This window comes from Pseudochaenichthys georgianus, chromosome 14 (assembly GCF_902827115.2).
Source record: "Pseudochaenichthys georgianus chromosome 14, fPseGeo1.2, whole genome shotgun sequence".
Taxonomy (NCBI): domain Eukaryota; kingdom Metazoa; phylum Chordata; class Actinopteri; order Perciformes; family Channichthyidae; genus Pseudochaenichthys; species Pseudochaenichthys georgianus.
The window spans coordinates 18,636,298-18,656,101 of NC_047516.1; the positions used below are offsets into that span (position 1 = coordinate 18,636,298).

The window sequence follows — 19,804 nt, forward strand, 5'->3', positions numbered from 1 at the left end:
CTAAAACAGTGCTTTTCAATGACTGCAGCTGTAAAACTGTTTAGCACTTGCAGTTCACGCCAATATGAGTGATTATTTTGTCTGAGTAAAAACCACTTTATCGAAATACTATTCTTTTCACTTTGGATTTTATGGATATGATGATTATTCTTGTCACCATTTGTATAATATAACATTAGTACAGCTCAAGTTTACTGGCACTTTGATATATATCTCTCTCAATGTAACAATATGTAAAGCCTGATTGAGATTCACTTCAACAAATTGTTTTAATATTCTTATCAAGCTTAAATATAACACTATATCAACTTGACAGCATTCATACGTTTTATGATAAAAGGTTGTGTGTGATTCAAAAATATATATACAACATTTATAGCACAGTATAAGTATTTTGATTTTAAATGTAGATGTCAATTTCACCTTTTAACTGGCTGGCCTATGAAGCAAATTACCTTTTCAATCTTGCTCTAAAGGTAATTTCTCGTTATGATGAGTGTTTCTTTCCTCACAGCTCTCTGCAGTAACAGAACGATGGAAATGCCAAACCCACTTCACTAGAAGCAAAATGTCGGAAATGATATTTTTTTTGGTGATGAAAAATCATTATACCTCCCACAGAGATCAAACTGAATCCTACCTTCAAAAACACACACAGATGCAACGACACACTTACTGATGAAAAAGAACCATTTCTTCTTGTGTTTCTGTGTCCTTAGAGATCAACATGTATCTGTGTTGGTGTGAGGCAGAGTAATTGTGTGTGTGTGTGTGTGTGTGTGTGTGTGTGTGTGTGCAAAGGAAGGGGTTCATACACGAGGCTTGTTAATTGGACTCATTAGACAGAGCTGCTGCACGGCTCCCGAGAGAAACACCCTGCTTCTTCTTCTTTTTTGTCTGCTTTGCTTTGATGTTCTCAAAGTAATATGATCTTCACCCCCGAGTGTTCCCTCCCCACTCTCGTTCCCCTCACCTCTCCTCTCCCCCTGTGCTCCTTCTAAGTTCTGAAGCTGTGGCAGCAGTAAGCCTTTGACCCTGCTCCTCCTCTCAGAGATAAGTGCTGCTCCGCCTGACCTCTCTCTGTCCACTCCGGGTTACTGCCGCTCCGCTGCCTCATTAGTTTCCTCTCACCGTTTCTCTCCTCGGTGAACCCCACCCTCATCTTACCATTGTTTGTTCTTGTTTAGTCTGCCTGCTCTGCTGCCTGCGCGGGTGTAGTCTATAAACAAACTAGTACAAGCGTCTTAGCCTTGCTTCCTTCTTACCTGTGCATCTGGTTTGTCCTTCGAAGGGTTCATATCCTGGCATGCAGGCACAGGAAGTTGTCGGCTGGCCCACCCACTGACCGTCTTCCCCGCAGAAGAGCTTCGGGGGCCGAGGTCGAGGCCCCTGCTGGGCGGAGTGCTCCACACACACACCCTGGGCCTCCTGCACCAGGGTGCGGGGGATGGTCTCTGGGAAGGAGGCAAGAGCACTGACCAGGGGGGGACACTTCTTGAAGAAGACCCTGACGGACAGCAGGGCCATGCAGGCGCCCTGAGCCTGGAAGGCCAAGTAGAGACCTCTCTTGGACAGAGGGCCGAGCCTTAAGGTCTTCACATTGAATGTCCTCTCCCCGCCCTTCCTCTTTAGAAAGTCTGCAGCCACTGTGTCCACCTAGGACGGGAAGAGAGAGAACAGATTTTATGTGATGGCCCGGTTCCAGCTCTGGATTCAGTCTTAAGAGGGACCAGACTGGCGGTTTTGCATGTTTTATACATTTTAGCCCATTAACCAAGCATCACATATGCTTTACATTATTCAACCTTTTCCAAAGCATACCACTGTGATTTCAGATTGATTTCCTACCTTCCTGGCAGCCATTGTTTCCCATTTGTTACAGTACACTTTGAACCTCGACTTGCGGGGACTTTAAACACGCTTGGGAGAAAGGCAATTTATCACAATGAACAGTTCATCACATTTATTTCTCTGTCAAAGTTACATTATTTAGTAATGAAGTCGAGTAGAAGGCACTATTCTGAAACCCTCTTTTTGGCGGTGTGTTCAAGGACGCTGCAACATCTGAGGTTTGACAACGAGCTGCCGAAATGCACTTCAATCATAAGCTGTGCGTTTGGAAAATGAAAGCCAGGAGATGAACTCCGAGCAAACATGCAGGTTGAGAAACAGATTGAATGCAGCTACGAGGAGAGTACTTGATCGCATGAGACGATAACAAAACTTGGACAGAATATAAAAGTGATTAATAGTCGACTGTAATAACTACATAAAGCAACCTTTATGCCTCTGCAAGCGGATGACTGTAAATATATAATTGAGTGCAGACTGCAAAATAGAGGTCAGTCTGAAAACTTCAACTCTAGCTCACTCCTATACATGTTTGGCAGTGGTTTACTGGATAGTGTGGAGGTAGGCTTTTGTCAGAAGTCAGTAAAAGTAAAGTACACATACTTCAGTCATACATGGAGTACAAACCCATTTAAAAAAGTTAAATAAATATAAAAATCAACCAGTTTTATTCCCTAGCCTTGCAAGGGACCATTGGTGTATGAATGTTTTGTAAGGGTATATCAGGGGAAATTGTAAAGTGCAATTGACTATTACCATTAAATAACCTGTTTCCATTGCACCCTTCTTGCAAGGTTAACACCTATATCACTAGTTTTTAAGATACACTTTTTGTTGAGAATTTTACAATTAAAAGCTTAATCCAAGACGTATTATGTCATCCAGGTTCTTACAATTAATTATTCATTAAAGCTGATACGTTTCCAAGCTGAAAAACAGGTTATGGTTCCAGCTTTTTCAATTGAGAGGATTTGCTTTTTTAATTTTGTGTTAATACAATGAACATCAGAATGCAGCCAGAATAAAGCCCATCCGCTGTATGAGGTGTTTGTTTACTTTCCGACCTCAGACATGATGGAGTTCATAAGGGTAATTTACAAATAAAATACCCCATTATAACAATGGACTTTATCTTTATGTATTTATTATATATTACCCCCTCAGGCTGATTTTGGAAAAGGACATCAACCCTTGTTTGGTGTTTTTCCCTTATTTATCTAAAACAAATGACATGATAAATTACTTGTGTTTATGTGTGTAAGACTTGTGTTTCTGATAAATTCAACCACCTGTCTGCTCTCACATTCTTCTATTCTGCAAATTTGGGGTGGGACACAATAAATAAAGCTTCGCCAGTTTGTTTGTTTTATTGCACAGTCAAGACATAACAATAACGGCATCATGCTGTTCCAGGTGTGTCGTATGCATGTAAATTGAAGTTAAATAACAGTGTGAAATGTAAAATAAAGTGTAAGTAGTTTCAAAACAATGTAACAGTGGCAATATATATAGCAGCAGACACGCCTTAGTGCAAGTTAGGTGTCAGTATTAAAAAACAGTGGCAATATATATATATAATAACAATAGAAAATCGTTACCACTCTTATTATTGTGGTCTTTAATTTTTTTATAGTCCTGCCTGAGTTTCTTTATTTTTACCCGGCATCCGTGTGCACTGTGCACGATTCCCAGCTCAAGTAGCGAACATCGCTCAAAACATTTGGAGTTGGGAACTGCTTTCTGTAGAAGCTGCTGCATCCCGTCCTTGGAGTAAATTGCCAGAAGCGCCGACACTTCCTCATCATTCCACCGCTCCGGTGTTGTAGTACGTGTGGTCATAACTGCTTTAAAGTACAAAAAAACTACTCGCTCAGGTGTGGATGTGGTTTTGTAGCGAGGAAAAAAATGGCTGCCTAACAAAACAAATTCAGAGTCTAACGGGGCGTGGTTTGCAATTCGCCCAGCCAATAGAAATAGAATAGAAATTGGCACTCTTTTGTCACCAGGTTCGTACCACCTCTCTAGCAGGGACTAAAAAGTACCAAAAGAGTTCCAAAAGAGTTCCCGGCACTGAGTAGTCCCGGCGGTGTGAACGCAACATTATTGGTACTAACGGAACTAAAGTACCAGGGAAAGTCCTGCGGTGTGAACGCGGCTTATGCTTTTTCTTCTAAACCAAACTCGAGTTCTCTTAATTGAGAAAATAAACAGCATTCATCTATGAAATTAATTGTTAGTTACAACCCTTTAGTTTATTATGTTCTGCGACTTTAAAAACTCTAAACAATTGAACTGATCTTCATGTGTAAAATGGGTGGAGTAGTTTTCAGTAAATAACAACCACAGGACTTCCGGTTATGGCGCGGTGTTGATCAGACGTAGTTCAGTCGTCGCTCTGCCCTAATATTGTAAATTAACTATTTTGAACACGGGAGGTGAAAGGAAAATGCATTTTACACAATCATAACGGTGTTACTAATGCCTCCACGCAAGAAAACAACTAAAAAGGACAACGTTTTGAAAACTTTATCCGAAGAAGATTGGCCACCGCTGTCTCAACCTGGCCTTACTCCGGGCATGGAACACGAGGCGGGAGAAGAGCTGTCGCAGGATAAATCCTCAGGTGAAATTCTGAGTGCAATCAACAATTTAAAGGAAGACTTTGCATCAAAATTTAATACGGTGATACACTCAATACAATCTATCGAAGGCGAACTAAAACAATACTCTGGCCGATTAACGGAGGCTGAGGAGCGGCTTGGAGTGGTGGAAGACGATACCTCAGCGCTGAATAAAACAACGAAACATCTGAGACAACAGGTGGAAAGCTTGGAGGCGAAAATGGAAGATCTGGAAAATCGTAGCCGCAGATCTAATGTGCGACTGATAGGCTTGCCCGAAAACGCTGAAGGGAAGGATGCATGCACCTTTCTGGAAAAATGGATCCTTGAAATTCTGGGTGCCGGTTCGTTTGCAGCACCGCTCGCTATTGAAAGGGCGCACAGAGTTCCATCTGCCAAACCAACACACTCTCACTCCCTAAGCGTCCAATAGCGACGTTTGGTCAGTGTCCGTGGCGCCCAATTGTGACGCTCCTAGGCTCCTTCAGCGTCATAAAGGGACGCAAATAGCTTTCAACTGATTGCAATGTATTCCCATCTGCATCGGGATTTGACGCTCGTGGAAGCACGGCATTCGTTTATGCCGGCTGCCCTTAAAGGCAATGTGAGCATCCATTCCCATTGGATAACGGAGAATTTTACACCCGGAAGTAAGTACTCCTCTTACTGTCGATTGATTTTACAGTGATATCTGCACTACTCATCGACTAAAAAACACCAGATTATCCTGTGTTAATTACACAACATTGATTGGTTTAAATTGTGTACAATGCTTTTGTATTTTTCCCCTTCGATTCGGAGAAACAAATATGTTTTCTGAGTAAAGGATGGCAGAAGACACTACACTACCCAGAATCCCCAGCTATCGTTTGGCCTACACCATGTGCTCTGTTTGACAAACCCCGTTTTTTTCACCATTCATTCCGATGGCTGGCGTCTATGTCACGTGATCTTCAAATGTCTCCCTGCAGAAAAAGAAAACATGGCCGAACTTCATTTTATTCTAGGTGTAAAATGCCTATTTTAAAGTTAGTTTGGCCATTAAAATGCGTTTTGATGTCATTTGATGCGAGAAATATGAGTTGTTATTTCAGATTATGTGTGCAGTGGATGTACATGATCTTTAGTTTGCTAGTTATTACGAAGATTACTTCAGGAAATCGCGACGTTTTCATTGTTACCAAGGTGGTTGCTAGGGACGCTGCTATCGATATTATTTCTGTTATGTTGTGTAACTGTTTAATGGTGTTATCTTTATTGCTACCCCCTTCCCCGTCAATGTATAGTGTTGGTCCATAGCCTAAACATATTAGTTTAACAAAATCCGCATCTAAAGATAGCCTACGTTATTTCCCCCCTGTGCAATTCCAGTCTCACATCTCAGAGCACACCGTCATTAACAAATACCGGAAACAGACCGAAATAATAATAATACCTTATTCCCAGTGTGCTTGCTTTTCTCTTTGAAAGTCATCACATAACGGCATTGTAATACACGGTTCGGCTGCATTACATATTACATATCTGCCGTAGTTCTGTATTTATAGAGCCCTGATGAGAAGACAAACATGAGGAACTGAAAACGTGACGTGGATCATAAATATATCAGCCATTAAACAACATCTTACATTTCTTTTCACACAATGCGTCTCCTTGCAGTATCAACACTAATTCGGCTCACTTTTATATTTGATCCAATTGGTAGATAGGCTGTATTTACACCATAAAGGTGCACAGTTGATATAAAGGGACACCTGGTGGTTAAAGCATGTTATTGAATTTCAATATTTTTATTATTAGATATTAATACGATCCCTATAAAGTATTCATTACTCGTTATTCTCTACTAATTGTTAATTAAAGACTGTATGTAATGACTATTTTGCACATCCCTTTCAAGATTTCAAGATTTTCTAAGGTTGATTGACATATCATATAGGCCTACACAACTGTGGTGTAGTTCTGCACTGAATGAAAAACTTGGGTTGCAGGTTCCTCAACAGTGCATTACAAGACATCTATCAATATTTGTGCATACCTCCAGCAATGTTAACTATGTTGAAGCACTTATTTTAACTGATATTATACATAATGTATTATACTCTTATAGATGTATGTAGATATTTCATCTCCGGCCTTGTCAGGTATTGAACAATCAATAAATAAAGAACACAGAATTGTTGAATATAAAACACAGAATTTATGTGATTATACTAAATGATTTTCAAATAAACACAACTGCATATTTAACTGTTACACATGCTGATGTAACGCAAATGTTCCAACTTGGGATCAATAAAGTATATCTTATCTTAAGCTGATCGATGGCTACTGCCATATTTGCACAATGTGCCTCTGAACCTTGACAAGTGCATGTTTCAGGCTTATCAATTAATGTAATGTAATGTTATCACAGGGGTCACACACATAAGACCAGCTGTTAAATAAAGCTCTTCTGACCTTAGCTGGCATGTGGGTATATATAGTAATACTGCCCATAATGGGCACAAGCAATTTTCACCCATTTATTAATTATATGTTTTAAATGTGAGTGTTTCCTTTCCCCTAAACCTCCAGGGATGTACAGAGTTTAATACTGGCAACTTCTTATTATGGGAAATACGAAAACGTCTTTTAAAACTACAACTCCCAGTAGAGACGTGCCATAGAGAACATGTTGCGAAACAGAATAGCCAGCATGTGTAGTTCTGGGGACGAGGTGGGGGAGGGGGGACGCGGTGGACCCGTTCAAATCCAGTTTTGGACAGTCTGCCGTGGTTCCATCCCATTTCAAGTGCTGTTCGAGAATCGGCTTAACCCTCGGAGCACACTCTCCAATCACAGAGCTTGAGGACTATCACGGGGTTTGTCAAACAGAGCACATGGTGTAGTCCAAACGATAGCTGGGGATTCTGGGTAGTGTAGTGTCTTCTGCCATCCTTTACTCCTGGGAATGGACGCTCACATTACCTTTAAGGGCAGCCGACAAACGAATGCCGTGCGTCCATGAGCGTCAAATCCCAACGCAGATGGGAATACATTGCAATCAGTTGAAAGCTATTTGCGTCCCTTTATGACGCTGAAGGAGCCTAGGAGCGTCACAATTGGACGCCACGGACACTGACCAAACGTCGCTATTGGACGCTTAGGGAGTGAGAGTGTGTTGGCCAAACGCACCGTCTCGAGCACTTCTGATTAAGTTCTTAAACTACAAGGACAAAACCAAAGTGATGTCGGCTGCATATGAAAAGGGTAAAATCCACTTTGACAAACATCATATCATGTTTTTCCATGACGTCGCTAAGGAGACGGATAAAAAGCGCAGGGCCTACGATGGAGTTAAAACGAGGTGCAGAGACATGGGTCTACGGTATGGAATACAATATCCATCCTCTTTCCAAGTGACACATGACGGCAACTCTCACCTCTTCACCTCTCCTACGGATGTACATACACACGTTCCTGGAAAAGATCAAGGAGAGGCCCAGAGATTGAACAGTTCCGTGAAAGCACCTGGTGAGATTACCATAAAGAATGGCCTGCAGTATATTACTTGTTACTGTAAAAGGACTAAATCTACTATATACACTGTCAAAGTAAAGGTTTGTCTTTGCAGTATTTAGCAGTAATAATATGTATGTAGGCTATACACTGGTATATAGCTTTTGAAGAAGTGCGTTTTCTGTTATTGATACTGTTAAGAATTGAATAAGTGCTGTCCTTGAACGGTTAAATCTAAGTTATGCCTTTACACTCCCAAATTCACATTTTATATAATTTTCATTAGATATAAAACAAATTCATAATCCACATTTTAGATCCTATAACAAGGGCAGCTAAACTCAGTGTTTACTTATGAATACATTTTATTTTAAGAGCTTTAAACTTGCTGCCTAGTGAATGAAAACATCGACAAAAAGTGAAATATTTTATAGAAGTGTTTTTTTTTTTGTTTTTTTTTCATTCCCTTTGTTAACATTTCTATAATTTGTATGGAAGTTAGGGCAGAGCGACACTTTAGGGACTTGTTTGTGGACATTTATTCTGTTCCTCAGTTTTGTGGACCAGATAGCTCCATGATTAGAGTCTTTAGGAGGGAAAGGGATGCTCATCGTTTGAGCAAAGGGAGGGGTGAGGTTCGTTTGGGGAATTTCACATGGGGTGTTTTGTTTTATTTGTTTTATGTCATGGTGTGTTTATTTTCTGTTCATATTGCGGTCAGCAAATGGGGTCATGTTAAGCAGTCTGATATGCAGTTTTATTTCAGTCAGGTGTTTATGGAATTTTGTTATTTTCTGTTTCTTCTAAATACTGTTGTATTTTTGTTTAGATAACAGAATATGACTTCCAATACAGAATTTAAGATAACTTCATGGAATGTACGTGGGCTCAATAATTTATCGAAACTCAAGCAGGTGTTAAATAGAGCTAAGAGATTGAATTCCAAAATACTGCTTTTATAGGAATCGCATTTGCCACTATGTGATATTCATAAGATCCAGAAAAGATGGAATGGTCAGGTCATCGCGGCCTCCTATTCTTCCCATGCTAGAGGGGTGTTAACTCTTATTCATAAATCCATTCCTTTTAACATAATTAGGACTATCTCCGACCCAAGAGGCAGATATTCCATCATTCACGGCACCCTTCTTACAGAAACCTTGAATATTGTCAATATATACAATGAGGATATTGTACTATTGTACTATTGACAATATATACTAATGAGGATGTTCCCTTATTCTTCAAAAACATTACATCCTCATATACAATGAGGATATTGTACTATTGTACTATTGACAATATATACTAATGAGGATGTTCCCTTATTCTTCAAAAACATTTTTCTAACTTTATCCTCCCTCCCAGGCCATTATATCATAGGGGGAGACTTCAATTGTGCACTAGAGCCCAGCATAGACAGATCAAGGGGGACAGACCTGTCTCACACCCAAACAAGGAAAACCCTTAAACAACTGATCCAGGATTTTAATTTGTGTGAAGTCTGGAGGTCATTTAAACCAGCTTCCAGAGAATATTCTTGTTTTTCCGCCACTCACCAAACACACTCACGTATAGACTATTTCCTGGTTTCTATGGGTCTTATGTCAAGGATTACAAAATGTTGGTATGACAGTAGGGTCCTCTCTGACCATTCACCAATTTCATTATTGTTTAATAACTCTGATCTTGTTATGAATCCACCTAGGTGGCGTTTTCAATCCAGATGGCTACAGGATAGAACATTTGTTGAATTTGTAGGAATACATATTGACCTCTATTTTAGCATGAATACTAACGAAACCTCTCCAACTGTACGCTGGGAAGCGTTTAAGGCATACATTAGGGGCATGATTATTAGCTATTCTAGCTCGCAGAACAAAGCCTTTAAATCCAAATTAAATTCACTGGAGGGTTGTATTAAAGATTTGGAGGATAGGATTGTTACCCAAGATTCCCCAGAACTGCAAGCTAAACTTTTGGTCCTAAGGACTCAATATAGTGAATTATCAAGTAACCAGACAGCTGCTAGCTTACTAAGATTAAAACAAAGCTACTACGATCAGGGAGAAAAGGCGGGCAAAATATTGGCTTGGCGTATTAAAAAATTGCAATCTGAAAGGGCTATCAACAGCATTAAAACAAATGGTAAATTAACAAATGACCCTGCAGAAATAAATAGGGCTTTTAAAATGTTTTATGAAAAACTTTATACATCCGAACATGAAGATTCAGGCCAACAGGAACATTTTCTAAGTTCATTAGTTTTCCCCACTATTTCAACTGATTCAAAAGGAAAACTAGACCATATCATAGGAACTGACGAGCTTTCAGAAGCCATAACCAGCATGACGGGGGGAAAGGCGGCTGGTCCAGATGGTCTTCCTATAGAAATCTATAAACGATTTAAAGATAAGCTACTACAGCCTCTTTTGGATATGCTATTGGAGTCATACGAAAAGGAGGACCTACCACCATCTCTTAGAGGGGCACTAATCACTCTGATGCTAAAACCAGGAAAGGACCCCACTGACTGTGCATCGTACAGACCAATCTCACTGCTTAATACAGATAGCAACATTTTATGCAAGACGTTGTCGAGACGCCTAAACAAACTACTGCCTTCCATGATTAAAGATGATCAAAATGGTTTTATTCAGGGAAGGCAAGCTTTTCATAATGTTAGAAGGGTACTAAATATTCTTTATGAAAAAAGAGGGTCACCTAACATGGCACTGCTGTCCTTAGACGCAGAGAAGGCCTTCGACCGAATAGAGTGGAAGTATTTATTTGAAGTGTTGGAGAGGTTTGGAATAGGCGAAGGCTTTCTCAAATGGATCAGGACGATATATAAGAACCCAACAGCTGAAGTGGTGACAAATAATATTACTTCTACATCCTTCTCATTGTACAGATCTACACGTCAGGGCTGCCCCCTCTCCCCATTGCTGTTTGTGTTAGCAATGGAGCCATTTGCCATGGCTATTAGAGACTCTCCATCTATATCTGGGATCTCAGTGGGTGACTTAGACCATCGGATATCACTTTATGCGGACGATGTTGTTCTTTTTTTATCAAATCTTGAGTATTCTATACCATCTCTGTTAGAACTAATTACGACCTTTGGGGAATTCTCAGGCTACAAAATAAATATGCATAAATCTTCAATACTTTATCTAAATGAACAAGAGAGGCAGCAACCTAGAATACAAACTCCCTTTTTAGCTCATAGAGAAGGATTCACCTATTTAGGAATAAAAATCACACCTGAAATGAATGATCTGGTTCCAGCCAACTATAACCCTGTTGTAGACTCTGTGGTAGAATCGCTTAACAGATGGACCTTAATGCCAATCTCTTTAATCGGTCGTGTTAACATCTTAAAAATGAATACATTACCGAAATTGCTCCATTTGTTTCAATCAATCCCCTTACCCCCACCTGAGTCATTTTTTCAAAAATTTTAGAAAATATTTACCAACTTTATCTGGAATAATAGACGCTCTAGACTCCGTTTTACCCTACTTTACTTGCCTTATGACAGAGGGGGTCTAAAACTGCCCAACCTACGCTGGTACTATTGGGCAGCACAATTGAGAGCAGCCATGTGCTACTTCTCCCCAGAGGAAGCTCCAGCGTGGGTCAAGATTGAAGCATGCTCAGCTCAGGGGTTATCGCTTAGTAGCTATCTTTATTCTTCTGAGCCAAAGAAGCTAGGGAAAAACACAAAAAACCCCTTTCTAAGAAATACCATACACATCTGGCATGAGGTCCAAAGATATATAGGGGACACCCCCCCACTGTCAGGTTTCACCCCCATATGGGGCAATAGTCAATTTATACCTGGTAGAGAAGATGCTGGTTTTAAGATTTGGGCGAACAAGGGATTAAGCAGGATTACCGATTTGTACAATGATGGAAAATTAATGTCATTTACTGAAATACAAGAAAAGTATGATATTCCTTCGAAGCACTTCTTTAAGTTTTTACAAATAAGACATTTTATCTCTGCATCTCAAAACCGCTCACTTACTCAGCCACCTCTCTCAATGCTGGAAGACATTACAGTTAAACACGTGGTTGGTAGAGGCCAGCTATCGCTGCTCTATAAAATCTTTGTAGACAAGTCACCTGAATCTTCAGAAGATAAACTTAAAAGCTGGAGGCTTGATTTACAAGAGGAAGTCTCTGAAAAAGAATGGTCTGAAGTGTGCCTGAAGGCTCAAACACAAACAATCAACACACGGCTTAAGTTGATACAATACAATTGGATTTTAAGAACATATATAACGCCATCAAAACTACATCACTTTAATCCCAATACCCCAGACACCTGCTTTAAATGTAACGATGCTAAAGGATCACTCTTTCACTGTTTGTGGGAATGTAATGTGGTCAATAGTTTTTGGAAGGAGGTTCTTAACATAATTAACCAGATAACAAAACTGAAAATCCCTTGTCAGCCAAAGTTGTGCATCCTGGGTATTTATCCAAAAGACTTTGTTTCTAAGAAGAGTGAGCGTGCACTTATAGACTTGTGCCTTTTACAAGCTAAGAGGGCAATAGCTATAGAATGGAAAAATGTGAACAAACCTAGTATGAATAAATAGTTTAAGGATCTGTCAGCATGTGTCGCTTTAGAAAAACTAACATACATTACTAAAGGAAAGCTGGCAATTTTCGAAAATATCTGGGGGAGCTTCATGGACTTTCTTACAAATAATGTTTGTTATGATTAATAACACCAAAGACCGGGGCGGGAAAGAGGGCAACGGGAATACGATTCTACAGTGTAGTAGCCCACGTCATATTCTTTCAGATTTTTGTTCTGTATCATCTGTATACTGACCTGTGTTTATTTACATGCCTATTCATTTGATGTTATACTGTATCTGCCACCTAGACTGACCATGTATGTGTAATGTTCGTCATTTTATTTTATGTATGTGTAATGTCCATATTTGAAAACTTCAATAAAAATATTGTTAAAAAGAGTATTTATGCACTCTTTGTTATGGGATTGAAGTGTCCCATAAAGAGTGGGGGGGGGGCGTACCTTGGTGTATGGGTTCTCCATCCAGGGCGGGTAGGAGGACGTCGCCTCGTCGGAGTCGGCCTGGTAGTAGTACAAGTTGAAGGTCTCCTTACAGCTGCGGTGGTGGATGCTCCTGGAGGAACACTCCATCACGGTGAAGCGCAGCTCCACGTAGACCTGAGAAGCTCCTCTCCGCTGGATGAAGCCGCTGCGCAGCCAATGGCTGGAGGCGCTGTCAGTCTGACAGATCTGATAGTTCCTCACGCTGTTGTTCTCCTCATCCAAACCACTTACTTCCTCCCACTGAGGGCAGAGAACAAAGCGTTGTCAAAGGTTGTGAAAATGACACCTGACCCAGAAAACTTTTTAAATTCCCCTGTAAAGGCTTCCACTAAGGTCTTTAAAAAAGGGATCCCTTTAAAAGTCCTATTCATCATAATAATGTTGAGATTTGTTGTTGGCCCTCTGCTGCACTGCACCTGTCAGAGGCCCTGGGGACACATCCGGCCTGCTGTGGATTTAAGATTCAGCCCACATTTGAATGTGGTTTGTTAAATCATTCCTCCTGCCGAGCTGCAGCCCGGCTAGTGGGAATACAAGTCTCAATTGTCAAACTGAGCACACTGCCGAACACAGCAGCCGAGACAGACACAGATTCCACCCTTCAAACACTATTTTAGACTAAAATACAACAGAGGGGACATCACAAATATGTATGAAGCGAAAAACCCTCCAAAGAAAATGATATTTGTTGGGGAGCCGAAAAGGCTTTAATCTTTGACTTCAGAGTCAACAGCAAACATGTTCACCATCACTGTGCTTCCAAGAGCGGGAAACAAGCAAGACATTAACATACTCAGGGCAGAATTTAGCAGATTTGCGGCTCAGAAATTCAGTTATGTAAATATGTATATAATATCTTTAAAAACCCATTTACAGATGATGTGTTGAGTGAGGCTGGATACCAGTCTGAATGAATTACAGTGCAGCAAAGCAATGAGAGCCTGGTTTGAATCTCAGGCAGGGGAACATTTCTCTTTTCATCAAAACTAAATAAATACTATGGACTCTGGCAGCAAATAGTCAGTAAAAATATTGAAATAATCTGCTAAAGATGTGTTATGAGAGCGAATCCAAATACACAGAAGTATTCATAATGCGAGGTTGAAATGAATATTCACATACAAATGGTGTTTTATGCAGACACATTTAACTTAGTACACATTGCAGGGTTAATCCCGTGTATAACATGTACGCTTTATTTCTTGTTCTTTTTAAAGTAAATGCAACGACTCACAGTTTACAACAGCGTTTTTGGAATAGAGGAGCCAGCGTTAATACCTGACAGGAGGAGAATTTCCCACAAACATCAACTATAAGGGAATCATAATCCTTTAATGCTAAAAATAAATAGCTATATATTTACTGTTTTACATCTGTCATTTTGATGCAGACAGCTCATGGCAGCTCCTCGCTGCTGCTGCATGTCATTACAGATAAAATCTCAGTTTTTTGTTGTATAGAGTTAAGTTAGTGTTGCCATACGTTGACAATGCAAAGCTTTTGACAAGCAGTTTTAAAAAACAATGTCTCTGTGCAAGCTATATAGAGACTGTTCGCCTGTTTAGTCTTGCATCTTAATCAAAGGGCGCATACACATTTGTTGAGTATTTCGGTCTGGTTTCAGAAATGTCCCTGCCAGCATCACTGGAACCATTTTCCTTCTGAGAAATCAGCAAGTTGAGCAGTTTTGGTCACTGACGCTGTTGGCAAAAATACCCTAGCAACTACTCCTCAACTGATCAAATTACAAATATGTCTTTTTCTGGCTGCAGTATTCAAAATTGTGGGCAGCCATTAACTTCAACTCCAAGGTTAATGGGATATCTTGAAGGCATCTGCTTTCAATGTACTCTGAATCCAGAGAACCACATTCTCTGTGGCGTTTCCTTTATTCTGTCAGTTACCTGCCATATAAGGAGCTCTTTTATAAGCAAAGTAACAAAGGACCCGCTGGAAGCCCAACATCCACAGTCACCACACGGTCTGTGTTAGTAATACAGATAACATAGTGGAGCTCGGGTTACATACCTCGGGTTTGGCATGTGAGAAGACGGTCCATCTGAAATCAGAAGTCTCCGTCTTAGTGTTCATCAGGACCTCTGTGGAAAATAAATAAAACACATTATATCACACAGCAGGAAAAGTAAAAAGGACACGTATAAGACTAATTTACATTCAGGGAAACACACACAAGTGAATTTAAAATCAAAGAGTGAACATATTTCAAGTCCCGAGCTCTCCGCTAAGTATCAGCTATGGCTTAAATTGGGATTACGCTAGAAGAAGGAGTTTCACCAGTCAATTACATCTTCAAAAACATTCCCACTACCCTAAAATTGTCTTTCCTCTCATGTTTGTTTTCATTCCACCCACGCCACGTCCCTTGTGTTTCTCGGAGACACACCATGCCTGTGGTCACCCTAAACCTGCTCAAAAGTGTCCGTCTTTGTCCAGAGGAAGTAAAGACAAGAAGTGTGAACAAGGCAGCAGACCAGACTCGGTACACACTCACAGAAATAAAAAGATTTAAGCCCTTCCAGTCACGATCTATGATTACAATAGAATTGGTTTTCTTGTAATCTTTTGAGGGGCACGCTGCCAGCACACACACAATCGGAGCTATGATTCAGTATCGCAATAGAACCCCTGACTTGAACTGCATGCAACTTGGCGCAGGGTTTGGTTAAGGTGAAGACATTTATTTTCATGCGAGGACATCTCTCTCCCCCCAGCTGTGTTGGCAGATTGTCTCTGCTGAATTGTGACTAGTGTTCATGCTGATGGGGTGAGGTTTCTGCCACAGACCGGGTTTTTAGAGCCATGTGTTTTCTCCACAGAGGCTCATCTCAAGGGTGAGGTCGTTTGGTTTTACCAATAAACAGGATTTAATGCGGCTCTCCTGTGTGCCATGATCAAGGCGAGCACTTGCATGAAAATGGAAGTCTGTGGAAACGGGGGGTTTCAGGGTGAATTCATCATTGGGGTTATTAAGATGTTTTGTTGAATTAGGCTCCTCATATAAAGGCTCCGCAGTAAAGTCTGGCCGCCCATAACCTCACTAATACACACTCTCAAACACAATCTATGACCCAGCCACAATTTTGGTTTCTACAAGTTTTCCAATAATTATTTCAGTAGTAATGCGATGGCGCCTGAACTGCATTAAAACAGTCATTCATTTAAACGTTTGTTTATTCACATATTTATTTTGGCATGAAGCCTGGATGAGGCCAAAGTGTTGCTTTTCTCAGCTGTTCATTATTGTTTCCACTCCCTACTCGCTTCACATGTAGCTTTGTTGTCCCAAACATCTGCTCTAAATTCATACCCGACAAAATAAAGTCTCAGAGTCCTTTTAAACACAGATTCAGTGGTTCAGTCTGTAGTTATCAATATGTGGGATCAGATACGCCTGTTGATCTCAAATCAGACTTATCTTGCTTATCTTATCTTCTAATAATGGCTACAGGTCTTCCTTTTCAGAGACCAAGTTGTTCATTCTTCTTCTTCTTTGAACTGAGCTTTAAACAGAATGAAACAACCTCGACTGAAAATGTTTGTTTCCCCATTGTCTGGCACTTCATTTTAATGAAAAGTTTGAGAAGTAGTGAAATTAAACTTAATGAATTGTTTCATTCAAATTCAACAAATGCTCCTGATGTCTTCATACCATTGTGAACATATTTAGGCTATGTAACAACCCTGAAGACATAGTGTGTTCTGGGATATAGTGATGGACATGTATCAATGAAATTCCATCCATCCATCCATCCATCTTCTCCCGCTTATCCGTGGTCGGGTCGCGGGGGTAGCAGTTCCAGCAGAGAGCCCCAAACTTTCTTTTCCCTGGCGACATCAACCAGCTCTGACTGGGGGGTCCCAAGGCGCTCCCAGGCCAGCGAAGAGATGTAATCCCTCCACCTGGTCCTAGGTCTACCCCTTGGTCTCTTCCCAGCTGGACGTGCCTGGAACACCTCCCTAGGGAGGCGCCCAGGTGGCATCCTAACTAGGTGCCCGAACCACCTCAACTGGCTCCTTTCGACGCGAAGGAGGAGCGGCTCAACTCCGAGTCCCTCCCTGATGACCGAACTTCTCACCTTATCTCTAAGGGAGACACCAGCCACACGGCGGAGGAAACCCATCTCGGCCGCTTGTATCCGCGATCTCGTTCTTTCGGTCATGACCCATCCTTCATGACCATAGGTGAGGGTAGGAACGAAAACGGCCCGGTAGACAGAGAGCTTTGCCTTCTGGCTCAGCTCCCTTTTCGTCACAACGGTGCGGTAAAGCGACTGCAGTACCGCTCCCGCTGCTCCGATTCTCCGGCCCATCTCACGCTCCATTGTTCCCTCACTCGAGAACAAGACCCCGAGATACTTGAACTCCTTCACTTGGGGTAAGGACTCATTCCCTACTTGGAATAATTTAATTCATTATTCAATATTAAATAACCGTTAGTTGCAGCAAACAAACCATTATCTACAAACAAGTAACCACATCTCTCATAGTTCAAATGTCAATTTCTAGACATTTAGCACCAGAATCATGAACGTTATATAATTGTTACTTTAATTGTCTGTTCAACAACTGTGACTAATAATACAGGAGAACAGGATGTCTGGAATATATTTCGTTGAGAACATTATGAAGTTCTAAAGGCTGTCTGTGCTCTATGAATATATTTGAACACCAACCTTAGTAGTATTTTACAAAAATAACAGCAACGCCTACAGTTACTAATCTCTGTGAACCTGAGTAAAGTGAGAGGCAATCACATTCAGCACTTAGCAACCCACGTCCCATTGAAATTCACAAAAACTCAGAGTCCGACTCTGGATTTCAAAGTCAAACTAAACAACTTCGGCCAATGTTTAAGCAAACATAGATACACATTTGGATATGATAAGCATACAGCCTCACATTAAATCTGTTTGTTGTTCAACCATGATTGATAAAGTCGATTATAAATGTTCCTTACATTTTTTATAAAACATCCTACATCTACAGGGAAGTCCTAATTTTGCGATTAAAAAGATACTGCTACTTCTCCTCCTTCTTTAGATTACAAATACGAATACAGACTAATTGTCAGAAAAAGAACGATTGTCCGGTGTCATCTATAAATATCTGCCTCTTTATATCCTCGTTTTCTCATAATGATTTCAATGATCACTCGATCACGCCCACTGCTGCTCACAAAGCCCCTGTTAAATGTAATATATTTCCACAGTGAACCACACACACACACACACACACACACACACACACACACACACACACACACACACACACACACACACACACACACACACACACACACACACACACACACACACACACACACACACACACACACACACACACACACACACACACACACACACACACACACACACACACACACACACACACACACACACACACACACACACACACACACACACACACACACACACACACACACACACACACACACACACACACACACACACACACACACACACACACAATTCCTCCCTTCCTGGACCCCACTCTCACTGCCGAACGGCCCCATTATTTAAATCTTTCTACTGGTCTCCTCCAGTGTGCCTTGACACCTCTTATTATTAGGGGTTGCATATGCAGCAGGGTTGTCATGAAATTACACCGAGAGATACATGTCTCTTCACTCAATTACCCGTTTCTATTTTACAATCTACTCATTTCACGCTCTCTGTGTGCAAACTCCTCGTAAAGAAACACACACACACACAGATACCATTTCTCCCTCTACTACTTCAAAAATCCACAGGAGCCCAGCAGCTTTCCAACAACAATCGGAGGCGATAAAGTGGAAGAAAGGAGAGAGGTGGCTGAGGAGGATAATTGGATGACAAAGTTCAGGCCGGTGCTTTCCCCGCAATTTAGTCTACCTCGAGTTCACTCCAGCATAATTAAAAGAAACACCTTCATAATACGCAGGCCGCCATGTCTCCACCTATCACATGCACACCTGCCTCTGTTTCATATGCTGATTTTTTTTTTCTTTCGTTTTGAAGCAGTGGAAGAGGAACGCCACCACCCCAGGCTGGATAATCACAGCTCTATCATTAGGGTTTATGAGGCAGGATGTGTGAGTGTTTCGATGAGATGGCGAGTGTGTGCATTATGTGCGTGCACGGCCTTGCCTTCCCCTGCTGAAGGTGCCGACTTTAAGCCCTGCTGGAGGAAGCTGGCTTTTCCCCTACATTCTTACAGCAGCGGCGGCAGGAAAATTGCCCAAAGGAACAATGAGAATTCGTCATGAACCTTATTTAACACCCAAAACAAACAATTGTACAGTAATTACAGTACAGTCATCCACATTAGGAGACAGTGGACACGTCTGAACTGATAGTGGCGCTGGCAGGAAGACTAGGACTGATCCGTGGATTTACAATTATGGAACATTTGAAACATCATTTTGTTATAGACACTGACTTGTTTTACCACGGGAGAAGCACAAAAAATGCATGTCTAACGAAGATTTAAATGAGCCTGGTTTAGTTTTTATTTAAATATTTTAACCGTGTCAGAAACACACCGCCATGGGAAGGTATTGCGTTTTCTGTATGAAAGGCAGACAACAGTGGAGGGTTTTTCTTTGAAATGTAAAACCTGACCCTGTGTTTTTCACAAAGAGTGGCTATATGACAAATATGACACCTTTATTTTCTTTAGAGCTGTCTTCAGGGTCTAGAAAACCGACATCCAA

At 41.0% G+C, this 19,804-nt stretch overlaps 1 pseudogene; it reads right to left on the bottom strand.

Annotated features, from left to right (window-relative positions):
• Positions 1-19,804, bottom strand: part of LOC117458751 (ephrin type-B receptor 4a-like) — a 61,662-nt pseudogene that overhangs the window by 11,011 nt on the left and 30,847 nt on the right.